At 39.4% G+C, this 13,134-nt stretch overlaps 1 pseudogene; it reads left to right on the forward strand.

The window, feature by feature from the left end:
* Positions 1–9,360: 9,360 nt before the first annotated feature.
* On the forward strand, positions 9,361–10,302 carry LOC150091734 (retinol dehydrogenase 12 pseudogene; annotated as a pseudogene).
* Positions 10,303–13,134: the final 2,832 nt, after the last annotated feature.

The following is a 13,134-nucleotide window of genomic DNA, read 5'->3' on the forward strand; positions in this document are numbered from 1 at the left end:
CTGTTGCGTTACTTGCTGGGTCAGGTCATTTAAGTTAGCGGCTCTTCGACTGCTTGAATGAACCGTCTAGAACCAACGGCACTGCGACGTAATACGAGTGATGTACATCTTACAGACACGGCACTTTAGTATCGTTGGCCTGACCTGTAGTGACCTTCTAAAATGTGCCAGAGGCGTACCAAGCCGAAAGACTATTCGAAACCTGTTCTTTCTCGTTTGACTGCCCTCTAAAAATGTGGGAGGTTTTCTTTTGAAAATGTGAATCGGTTCTGAACAGTTGCGTTTATTAGCAATAAAACTATGCAGACTATGACGTGCTTTTCACAAGTCTGCTAAACTATATACACAGAAATACAACAGTGTATTAACTGCTTCTTAGCGTGCTACCCACATAATTCCATTTCAGAGAGAACATCCTCCTTCCTTTTCTTTTCTTTTCCCCTTAACTTGAAACCAATGAAAGTTCTGGTCTTTCATCCAAATCTGTTTTGCTCCATTTATTTATAAGGTGTAGTTCAAAAGCATTCTTTCATCTGATCTTGAAGTACCGCCAAAGTTATGAATGTTGGGTGGTCTTACTTGAGTGAATTTTTCCGTGGTTTATGGATCGACGAATTTGTTAAAGTAGTTTTTACAAAAATGCAACAGATTCCATATTTTTGTTGGGAAGGTCATATGCTACCTAAAGAGCTGCTGAACTGTGATGTTCCAGGTGTTTGATATTATTACGTACGTTTGGGAATATAAGTCTGAACTTAAACAATTAATCTTCATTTATCACACACACACACGATGACCAAAAATTTATAACCTTTATTCAATATCTAGTATGGCCACCTTTTGTCCGAATTACGGCCTATACATTCATGGCATGAATTCCATTAGGTGTGTGAGGGAATCTAGCTACAAATTTGACCATTATTTTATCCGGATATTTGTCATATGTCGTGGTCTATAGGGAACTGCGAAGTCGAACTGCCCTTTCCAACATATCGCAGACATCCTCATGTGGATTCAGATATGGAGAATCAGGCGGTCAGGTTAGAATCTTGGGAATATTCCTCAAGCCATTCGGATACACCTTTTGCACGATGGATAGCTGCGTTGGCGTCTTGAACGAATCCATCGCAATTTGAGTAAAAATGAAGCACTGTAGGTCGATACAACAGAAAGATATTCGTTGGAGGTAACACGATCTTTTAATGTTATAAGAGGACTGGATAACTCCATATTAATAGGACGTACCCCATATCATGATACCACCTCCAACTACTGGACAGGTGGACACGAGAGAGTTTGGATGCATGGCTTCACCAAGTTCACGACACACTTTCAAATTACCATTACTGCAAAAAAGTGTAAATTGAGACTGACTTGTCAGACCACATGATCTTTTTCCATTCTTCCACAGTTCAGTCTTAGTGGTGGTGGCACCACTTTAGTCTTATCTTTCGAATTTTTTTACAGAAAGAATTGGCTTTCGTAGAGGCACACGACTATCAAATACCAGATTCTTCAACTTTCGCCCTAGTGTTAAGCACAGTTGGTATGATCGCCGTCCTCCCTACACCGGGTGGAAAAGAACTGAGTTCGAGTCCCGTCGATGAGAAGAGGAATCTTTATGGGCTTTTCTAATAAACGTGGCTGAGTTAGTCCGGCGTGGGTAGCATGATTATTTTTCCCGAAAACAGAAAATCGACCTCAAAACACGCGCAATTTGCAGACAATATACACGGAGCAATATGGCCTTAGTCGCGGATGCTCCTAAAAACCCTGTTATAACAACGCCAACGGCTTGTTCTGCCTTTGGACCGGTAAAATTAATACCCAAAAATAGAGATGTCGTCTAACCATAAAATAGCGAATCAGGCTGTTGACCACATGTCTAGGTCATACAGCCTTAAGGGTCCTGGAAACCCTGAGACATGATGGATTGTTTTCACGTTTATAAATAACTCTCCTCCCTCCCCAGATCTATTCCCTTCAAAAACAACACCCCCGTGGGTAGCACAGTTGGTAGGATCGCCGTGCTCCCTACACCTGGTAGAAAAGACTCGAGTTCGAGTCCCGTCGATGTCGGGAAGAATTTTTGGTCCTTTTATGGGAAGAATTTTATTGGCGTTTTTCACAACGTGGCTGAGTTAGTTGGGCTCAGGCGAGGGTAGCATGGTTTTTTCCCGGGCTTTTCGTCCATCAGACAAAAATCAACCTCAGAACACAAGCAATTTACAGACAATTTACACAGAGCAATATGGCTTTAGTCGCTGATCCTCATAAAAACCCCTCTACAAAAACAACATAGAAAAACAGCTGACTACGTGCTGTTCCCCCTACAGAAGAACTTAAAAATTGAATATAAGAATATAAGGAGGATAGCCTCGATTCTATTAGCACTGCATGCAGTCCCTGGATCTACCAAATGCTTCATATTAAAAGGCAGTGCCTCTCACTTCCCCAGAGTTCCAACACAAATCCATTTATTATCAGGCTAAATGTGTCCCTTCATCTAAACTGATAATCATTTTTTCCAGCTGACCCTGCAACCCTATACTTGGCTTGAGGTCAGAAAAGATCCTGTGCGAAATTGACAGAAAAAAATGCCATCATTTTATTGCGATATATCAGCATAAGCATAAGAATTCGGTCACTCTTACGGATCAATGTTTATCAAGCATTGATCCGTGCGGGAAGAATACATTCAAAGGTTTATCTTCAGGATGGATGGTGCATTATGAAATAGTGGTTTAAATGTTGCAATATCTCTCTTTCAATTCATCGCTAACTGAAAGACATTCACAAAGCCTGCTCTTCAGACGTTCTACACATTAGGACGACCTTGAAGGTTATGAAACGAACTCAAAGCTGTCTGAATACCAAACTTGGAAGAAAAATGGAAAACATGTTACTTAATATGTTTACCAATTTTGTTTCAGCAGTGTGATGGGAAACAGTACGTTAGTAAGATACTATTTCTCAATTATTATCAATATTAGTATTAGAATCTCCAAATGCAAGGAAGCCGAGTTTTTCTGTATCTGCAAAAAACTTCTCCATGATTCGTAATTTCCCTATTGCCAATTCGCATTGCACAATCATCAAAATTTCCCTCCACTATCTTGTAAGGTAATTTCAGCAATCTACAAAACGCTGTCCAAAGGTTAACTTCATGGTATCCAGCCTTCTGTTAGTCCCTAAAATTTTATATTCGAGCCCCTTTGGTTCTCGTGCCTCCTACCAGTGAGAATATACCTCATTCGTTCATTTTACTCATCCCTCTCTTCAGCCTTATAAACTAGACATCGTAGGGAGATTTTCTTACCCCCTATGATGTCTGCACCTCATTCGTATGGACAGCTATTAGAGATTCCCCTACCATTATGGTAGCCCTTCTTTTGGATCCTCTTTAGAAATTGCCTTTTTTCAGGTGTGATCTCCTGACCTGAACACAATGTTCTTAATTCGGTCTCACCATTGTCTTATACAGAGGGACAATAATCATCCTCGAAAGGCACTAGTGTTTGAACACTGCGAAGTGCAGCCGTGATCACTGCTATAGCGCTTGGTAAATACGTCCTGGCAGTTATATCTCTTTGGAAGTTCGTGAAATCCTAGCTGTTCCTCATTGGAAGTAGCCTATCCAGTTGGTGACCTGATTTGGCCTAGTTAGGTAACATTACTTTATACTGCTTTCGTGTACATGTCACATGCCCTGTGACTTATTCAAATTACACATTTGTGCTTGGATTGTTGCATGAATCCCAAACCTCCATAGTCCTAATAAAGTGAGCAAAGTAGTTGTTGTTGTAGGGTTTTACGACCATCAGCGACTAAGGCCATATTGCTCCGTGTATATTGTCTCTAAATTGCGTGTGTTTTTAAGTCGATTTTCTGTTTGCTGGACGAAAAATCAGAATTTTCGGGAGAAAAACCATTCTACCTCCCTGAGGCCGACTAACTGGCCAGGTTGTGAAAAAGGCCCGTGTGCAACTATGTTCCAAATGAGAGGTCCCAAAACAGAACCTTGAGGACATCCTCTGGAGACTTTTCTGGTTAGAGACTACTGCTGTTTTGAAATGACTTTGACATATCTGTCTTGATAGCAGCTTCTATCAAGAACAATTGTCGGGAGCAATTGACCTCGAGGGGTCTATCAAGGGCGTGTCCTCACCAAAGGTAGTCCAAAACGCATTCGAAGTCAATAAGAATGGCAAATTCATATTTAACCTGAAAGATCTTTATGTGATATGTTGTTGTATAATTTTAATGAGTGCAGTTCTCTATAAAATTGGGAAAATTCTTCCCATAATGTATATTTGTTATATAAATTGAGAAGTACTTCTGGCATTATTTCAAAAAGTTTTACTATGAATAGGTTTTCAACTAAATCGAGGCCCGGACATTTGCTGTGTTTGACGTTGGAGGTGACTGATTTCAGTTCACTCATGGTAACGAGTTCCGTGGCTTCAAGGGATTGGTATAAACACTTATTTCTGATGGAACGATGATCAGGGAAATTCGTGGACGGATCATCATGTGGAAGTAGCCTATCCAGGATAGCATTGATAGTGTTCTGCCAATTTAGTTTCTACATTTTTGTTAACGACGGTGTAAAGTGACAGTGGAGAATGAATTTTATTTTTGTTGAGTTTATGTAATAAGTCCCATGGTCAGAGTTACCAACAGTTTTGACAATACTTTGCCATGAAGCGAGTTTCTGATTAGCAATGGTTTTTACATACATCTTCAAGTCACGATATATGTTTAAGCCTACCAACTTCTGGATCGGGCCAGTTCTTTTTCCTCTGACAGTTTTCGCGTGCTTTATGCACTTGCTTACGCAAATCAGAAAGCTCTGCGGTCCACCAAGGAACAGTTTTTAACGAACAACCATCTTCTTAGTGGAAGGAGTTGTAGCCTTAATTAGAACCTTTTGCAGGTAAGTAGCATATTCAGTAGCAGAAGAAGAAACCAGGGAAGAAGAGATATCTGGAGAAGTCATGTCAAATAGACGTTGTTAGGGGCTAGAAAATAGAAATTTGAGAGAGCAGAAAGGGAGGCAGAGAGTGTTAAGGCAGCAGAGAGGTTTTAGGTGGGAAGTGCAAGTCGCGGAAGGTAAATGTGCGCCGGAAATTTTAGTGTGGCGGTCGGCTGTCGGCTGGTTTTAGTCGGATATCCTTACAGGATGCAATTCTGAAGAATAATTCTGGAGGAAATTGCGCCTGTAGGCTTAGGATTCGATTCTGCCTTGATTAAGCCAAGTACCTGCCGTACGTGTAATAAGTTACAAAAATAATTACAGAGGTAATAGATAGTAGAAGGAAATAAAAATAATCCGGATTGAAAGAGATATACGAGGGGTGATCATTTAATTCGCGGACTGCTTATCTTAATCTCAATTTTCATCATCTGAACCTTTCGTAAATTTCTCCTTCTCGAAATACTCTCCCTTCAACTTTACACACTTTCGCCACAGTCGTACTCACGCATTAAATCCTTCTTGCAAGAGGTTTTTGGAAAGACTGCAAAGTGCTTCCGTTGTGGCTCCGCGAGCATCGTTATGTCGGACGCGAAACGCTTGCCTTTCAGAGCTTTCTTCAGACGTGGAAACAGGAAGGAATCACGCGGGGCTAAGTCCGATTAATACTGGGGGTGTGATAGAACCTCAGCACCTATGGCAGTGATCACTGCCTGCACAATATTAACCGTAAGGGGCCTGGCATTTGTCTTGATGGAGATATTACTTCACACCGGAAACTTGGGTCAAACCAGAATATGGCCGTCCTACCAAAGACACTCATTACCATACGCTTCATTCATCTCTTTAACTGCTTCAGATGCGTTTAAGCCCCGTGTAACACAATAACGAATCACATATCGCTGTTCAATCTGTATGTCCGACACGATACTTGCTTTAAAACGAACGTCAGTGACAAGAGGCTAAAAAAAACTATATTCATGCAGTTTGTTGACCACCAACATAATTGAAGCCTAATATGAATATCAAAACAGGCTGCACAGCCCTAAAAATAAACATTCACAATGAAAATAAAATCTCCACGGAGACCAGCAAACCTGATTTAAATAGCAATCCCCTTCAGTTGCGTTAAGATAGAACAGAAAGTCAAACGTGAGTGACCTCAAGATGTGAACTAAGTAGGTGACTCATTATCTACTAAACCTTACAAAATAATACGAAGTATTTTAAATGTCGTTGAATAAACGATATTTAAATTTGGAATAAACGAATTAATAAACGAAAAATTTTTGAATTTAAAAATTAAAAAAAAAGTTCTTTTTTAAGTTTATAAATATGCTGGGTCTTGGTAATGTTATCTCACCATTAGCTCGACAAGTACTGGCATGCGCACACAACGTCTGCTCAGTAGCGGTCAAGGGGAGCACCTCCAGTGGCAGTTAGGGAAAGTTCGCGCAGCAAACATAAAATCTTGCACGTCCACGAATTAAATGATCACCCCCTCTTAAATGTCTTCGGAGTAAAGAAAGACTGTCAAGAAAACAGTTCCAGAGAACCCATGAAGAAAGAATTCAGAGCGTGTAGCAGAGCCCAGCCAGTTAAAGTGGAGTAAAAGCATCTTGCAGCTTAAGATTCCATGTTACAAGGCAGGACAAAGCAAAGGAATGTGAACTCATGGTATACCACGTAGAATTGTCGAGAACAGCAATGTAATGACAGACTGTAATGTTATTTCACCAGCTCGGTAAGAAAACTGAAAAAAACAAAAACGTGATAAATATAAAAACAAAACAAATTACATCACCTTCAGCAACAAAATAAGAAGATGGTGATACTGATAGTTGAGTTTTATCAGTTAAAAGCAAAGTAGTATGGACTCAGGAAGAATACAAAATAGCTGCGCCCTCTAAACTGCCTACGATCCCCACCCTGATCCTACTAAAGACATTCTCTAAGGTTTTCTGTCTTGATAAACAGTTCCATTCCGAAGGTCAAAATTCCGGTTTGCCAATCTTATTTCTGTAACCAGAAGAAATGTACAAATTTCTTATACTACCACGGATCTAAAACTTAGGCATCAATTCAAAGGTATTTTGTTTCTTCTACCAGCGCTTAGGTGTTCCAATTCGTTATAAACTTTTCTCATTTGCAAGGCAAAGAAAGAAAACAAACTCATGAGGAGATGAAAACTGTATATGGGGTTGGTTTGTTGTAATAGGGTTTTAGGCGGCTCAGCAACTCAGGTCATATTTCGCTGTATTTTGTGGTCGATTTGTCGTTTGCCGGAACGAAAACCAGGGTTTTCGGGAGAGCAAACCATGCAACACTCGCCTGAGACAGACAATCTCAGCCACGTTGTGAAAAAGACCTTTAAAAATTACTCTTTCATTGACGGGATTCGAACTCGGATCTTTTCATGAACGCTGCTTTGCCCACCTCGGATCTTTTCATTCAGGTGTGGGCGAAGCAGCGTGCTCGATGACACAAGAGAAGGAAAGCCCATCTCAGTCACAGATTCTGCCATTGTGGTTAAAGTTGAACAGCTAGTTCTTTTAACTGTTAATTTTGTAATAAATTAAAGGGAATATAAGTACCATAATGAATGATTTCATGCACATTCCACGGGGGCAGCCCGATGGGTTCCGAGATTGTTGACATATCCTTAAAGACTTAAAAGCTTTAAAGTGAATTCACAATAGCTAGAGCTTTGTAGAGAGAGAGAGAGAGAGAGAGAGAGAGAGAGAGAGAGAGAGAGAGAGAGAGAGAGAGAGAGAGAGAGAGAGCGCGCGTTGAATTTTTGATCGAATTGTGACGATGGATGAAGGAACTGGATACATCATTATGATCCAGAAGAATAAAAACAGATGAGCAAACAATTAGAACGTTAATCTTCACCTACCTCCAAAAAAGCCCAAGGCGCATTTGTCTGCCGTCCGGGTTATGATGTTGGTCTTCAGCGACTCTAAAGGTATCATCCTTACAAATAACCTCCCAAAAGCAACAGCATCACTGGGAAGTACTACAGAAACCTCTTGAGGAAGTTAGGAGAGGCTATAACGCTGAAGCGACTCGGGAAACTATCCAGAGATGTTTACTTTCTAGTCGACAATGCTCACAAGGCTATCCTCACAGTGGACTTTGCAATCAGGTATGGCTTCGAAAATCTGCAGCACCCATCTTATTCTCCTGACCACTCACTTCCAGACTTCTTCCGCTTCCCTAAAATGAAAAAATGATCAGGAAGTCGCAGATTTTAGACCAATTAGTAGGGTGTTGTAGTAGGGTTTTAGAAGCATCAGCGATTAAGGCCATATTGCTCCGTGTACAGTGCTGTAAATTGCGTTGTTCTGAGTTCAATTTTCTGTTTGCTGGACGAAAAACCCGAGGTTTCGGGAGAAAAAACCACGCTTCCCTCGCCTGAGACAGACTAACTCAACCACGTGTGAAAAAGACCGATAAAAATTCCTCACGTCATCGACGGGACTCGAACTCGGGCCTTTTCCACCTGGTGTGGGGAGCACAGTTTATTATTTCATTAATTATAATTAATGAAGTGAAAGCCGATTTTCTGCTCAGAGAGAGAGAATTTCTATTCAAGAAGCCTGAAAGAGCTTATCCATAAATGGAAAAAAATACGTAGTTCAAGAAGTAACTACAAGCAAAAAGACGAAAATTGCCAGCCAAGTTTGAAATCCTCCACTGAAATATTTCTAGGCGAAGGTAAATACTTATTTATTGCCCTCCTTTCGAGTAGAACTTCATCAATATTCGACAAAAAACACTTGCTATTAACTTTATCTGGTCCCTTTGCAAATTTCCTCAATACTACATGCTGCACTGCTATTAACTGCTACTGAAGACCATCTGCTATCCGACAAGAGCATCTTAGTAAGACAGTTTCCCTTATCCTAAATAATTCGACGAACTAAAAAATTACATTGCTTAAGTTCTTTGTAGACAGCAATAACTTAATAACAAATAATACCCTACTTTGAGATCGAGGAGCATTTAGGGCATGCTTATGGGAAATTTTTATAGGTATATTCAGGATAACCTAAAAATAATTAACTGAATTATTCCTTCAAGAAGATTGTGACTAATTAACTTTATTTCTTCTGTAACATACACCGAGAGGAGAATTTTCTAGTTTTCCTGGTCCGTTTTATAGGAGGAAAGTCTGAGATCAGAGTGAAACCAGGATTATAACTACTCTTCTCCCCCCCCCCCCCTAAGAAGACTACCTGTTAGCGTCATCACTCCTCATTCGGCCGTTCACTTAGGTCGACGTTCGCTCCACATGCTAACGAGGATACACCCCAAAGAGTATGTAGGACTTTCTTAATGGCAATTATCTATCTTTCAGTCAGATGTAGCCTAGAAGGAACATGACGGCTTTCTTATTCGGCGTGTTCGCTGTAGTCGTGCTCTTGAAAATATACCTGAAACTCATCGCTGGGAAATGCAACAGTGATCGAGATATGACAGCAAAAACTGTAATAATTACGGGTGCAAACTCGGGTATCGGCAAGGAGACTGCAAGGGAACTAGTAAGAAGGAACGCGCGCGTGATTATAGCTTGCAGAAATTTGAAAAGGGCCCAGGAGGCTGCCGACGATATCGTACGATCCACAGGTAAAGAAAACGTGGTGGTCAAGTACTTGGATCTAAGCTCTCTGAAATCAGTGCGTGCATTTGTCGAAGACGTCAAACAGACAGAAGATCGCCTCGATGTTCTCATCAACAATGCTGGAATGTGTTGTCCTCCAGGGTTACATCGAACAGATGAAGGTCTGGAGTTGCAGTTTGCCACCAACCACTTCGGTCCATTTCTTCTGACTAACCTCCTGCTCGATCTACTAAAGAAAAGCGCCCCATCACGGATCATAATCGTATCTTCAATTAATCACCTCATAGCCACATTGGATCTGGACAATTTGAACTGCGAGAAGTACGTGCGAGATCCCTTCTGGGTCTACTGCAGCACGAAACTAGCTAACTTGCTTTTTGCGCTTGAATTAAATAGGAGATTGCGAGGTACGGGAGTCACAGTGAACGCTTTACATCCAGGAGGAGTGAAAACTTCCATCGCTCGAAACAGTAAGGGGATCATTAGATACGCAATCATTCCAGTCATTTATTTTTTCTTAAAAGACTGCAAGGAAGGAGCTCAGACGTCTCTTCATTTGGCCGTGGAAGAAAGCCTCGAAAATGTGTCTGGGAAATATTTCGTGGATTGCCGTCCTGCTTGGGTATCTCCAAAAGCCAGAAACATTAAACTTGCCCGCCAACTGTGGGAAATGTCTGAAAAAGCAACAGGTTTGGTGTAGTGTTATAATCGCATATTAGTCCCCTATGGATTGATACAAAATCAATATATCTGCCTTGAAAGCCCACTTCTAAGGTACAGTAATTACTTGATGGAGCAAAGAGTTCCACGTAATGCAAATATTAAATGTATATTTGTTGTCTGTTATATTATTAATAATAAAACAAACTCATTAAAAAACGTGACACCGATTTACATAATAATATGTACTATTACGATCATTATTATTAACCAAGTTAGAGTTATCTCGAATATTATAATTATCAATAATCATAATTAAACTAACATCCTGGATATATAAATTGAATAACTGAAATATTTTATAAATAATTATAATTAATTTATACGAATAATTATGGTAATTATTTATAAGTAATATATTTTTAAATATCAGGCGCGAAATATTATATAAAATTATATAATATTAATATTAAATAAAATTGTTTTTATCGCACTATTTTCACTTTGGTATTTTGTTTGAAGGTGTGTAAGTTGTCGTCTGCCAGACTTTAAACTTTTTTTTTTTTTTTCTGTCCTTTCAAAGTAAACAATTTTTTTCTTACACTGCCTTGACTGACACTAGTTTTGGCATAGGAGGCAAAAATACTCCAGAATGTTCAGAATACTTCATGGATTTTTATGTAAATATGGCCGAATTTAAAACTAAGTAGAAAATACAACCACAATATTAAACATTCTGGGGCTTGCAGTTGTGTGTTAGTACAACTTTGACACCATACAGTTCAGGTCGAAGTTTGAAACAGGTTGCAGATGTTGTAGGTGTCTGTATAGTATTTGAACAGCAATTTCATTCAATTTTGTTACTTTCTGATTCTTACCATTGGCAAATCAAAACTCAGATCAAATTCAAAACTTCATTTATTTTATCATCGACAGAGGTTTCAAGTCTTCTTCATTGAACTCATATGAAGTTGTTTGTGATGGAAATCTTTTTTAATAAATGGCTTTAAATTTCGTATAATCCTGCATTGGACCAATTCCAAGCCCAGGATCGTGATTTTATCTTGTTCATGATTTCTAGTTAGTCACAACGACCTACAGGATGGCATGGGACGAGTGCTACTCCAAATCAAAACACGGGCGAAGAAACTCTTTGTTTAAAACACTGTAAATCAGAAATATGGGGTTCTGACCTTCACGAGTAGAGGAAGGTGGATGGGTACTGAGAAAGACAAGAATAGAAAGTGTTGCTAATGTAGTTCAAAACAGTGCTTCTTGGATTATGGATCCTCCTGTGACATTCAGACCGTGGGGAATGTCAATGGGTTGCTTTTTAATAGCAACATACAATTTAGAGTTTAAGATTGGAGGTTAATTCCCAAAGTTATGTGAAAGTTCCTTTCCCGGCATACATTGCCGGTTACTATTACGACATAACAGAAAAAAACTTTGAGGTCTGCTGTAGCTTATCCATTGTATCATTCGTGTCAAATAATTCGCTGCGAGGCTTTAAAATTTTAATTCATACAATTCATATTGTATGTATTAAATGGCCTGTATATTGAATGAATTCAAAACATTGAAGGCATGTTTTGCAAGTTTATTGTTATCTGCTGGAGCGTGACAATAGCCAATCTTTGTTTCGTTTCAGGTCTGCAATAAATGGTCTATAAAAATGTATCACGCAATTCAATTCATTATGTAGATTAGGAGCTGGATATCCTGGTTGACAGCACGCTGTACATGACATATTGTCAAGAAACGTATTAGATTGCAACTTCTTTTGAAATCTTCTTTCCCCACTGTTGTAACTTAAAAACTAGATGTCAAATATAAATGTAATAACAGAGATTGTCACGTGGAAAATTAGATGAAACTAATCTGATTGACTTCCCCTCAGATGCGCTTGCAGAGTAATATACGTATTCGAAATGATGACTCGCATATGGAGGTGCACAAATGTGCGAGGTGGGGGTCATCTATTTAATTGAGGTAATGAAAGAAAACTAATAGAATTCCACAAAGAGATTATTATCACTATATGGTGAAGCAGCAGTGTTTTCAAAAATGTTCTTAAGGAGTATCGATTGTTTAACTTTCAGAAATAAGTCTGATCATCCGACGAATCAGTGAACACTGTACTATTGAGAAACAGATTACGTCTGTTTGTCACAACGTGGCTGAGTTAGTCGATCTCAGACGACGGTAGCATGGTTTTTCCCCCCAGATACTCGGGTTTTTCGTCCAGCAAACAGAAAATCGACTTCAGAAGACAATATACACGGAGCAATATGGCCTCAGTCGCTGATGCTCCTAAAACCTACAACAACAACGTGTCTCTTTGTAACCCATAATTTGTTTTGTGTATTTTATCAACTTTTGAAACTATACCAGGAACTTAACTTTCCGATTTGTCTTCGTACAAGTTTTTGGTGTATGTAAATGTTTGTGATGTAATTATGCCTGTAAATGTGATATTCTAAGCCAATTTATAAAAAAAAAAAAAAAAAACAGTTCACATTATTTTTATCATAAGGGGGAGGTCTATAGCCCCTTTAGTCCCTATCTGGCACCTCCATTGCTCAAGGGAGAATCTTACATCTTCGCCTGAAACCCACTAATCACGAGCCAAAGTCAGAAAATACTTATAAACAACCTGAAGCATTCTGAATCCGTTTCTGGTTCAAAATTGAGGTGTCATACAGGAAGACACCATTACAGGATTAAGAAAGACAATGATTGCAACAGGTATATTTGGTCCTGAATAATATGCAAATATGCAAATGAAGTCAACTTTTCCGCTTCAGGCGAACAACATGAGTCCAACAAAATGAATTTCGAACAAACATTAACCAACCACTACCAACAGCCT

Source organism: Mastigoproctus giganteus, chromosome 1 (assembly GCF_048544385.1).
Source record: "Mastigoproctus giganteus isolate SK-2022 chromosome 1, ASM4854438v1, whole genome shotgun sequence".
Lineage (NCBI taxonomy): Eukaryota > Metazoa > Arthropoda > Arachnida > Uropygi > Thelyphonidae > Mastigoproctus > Mastigoproctus giganteus.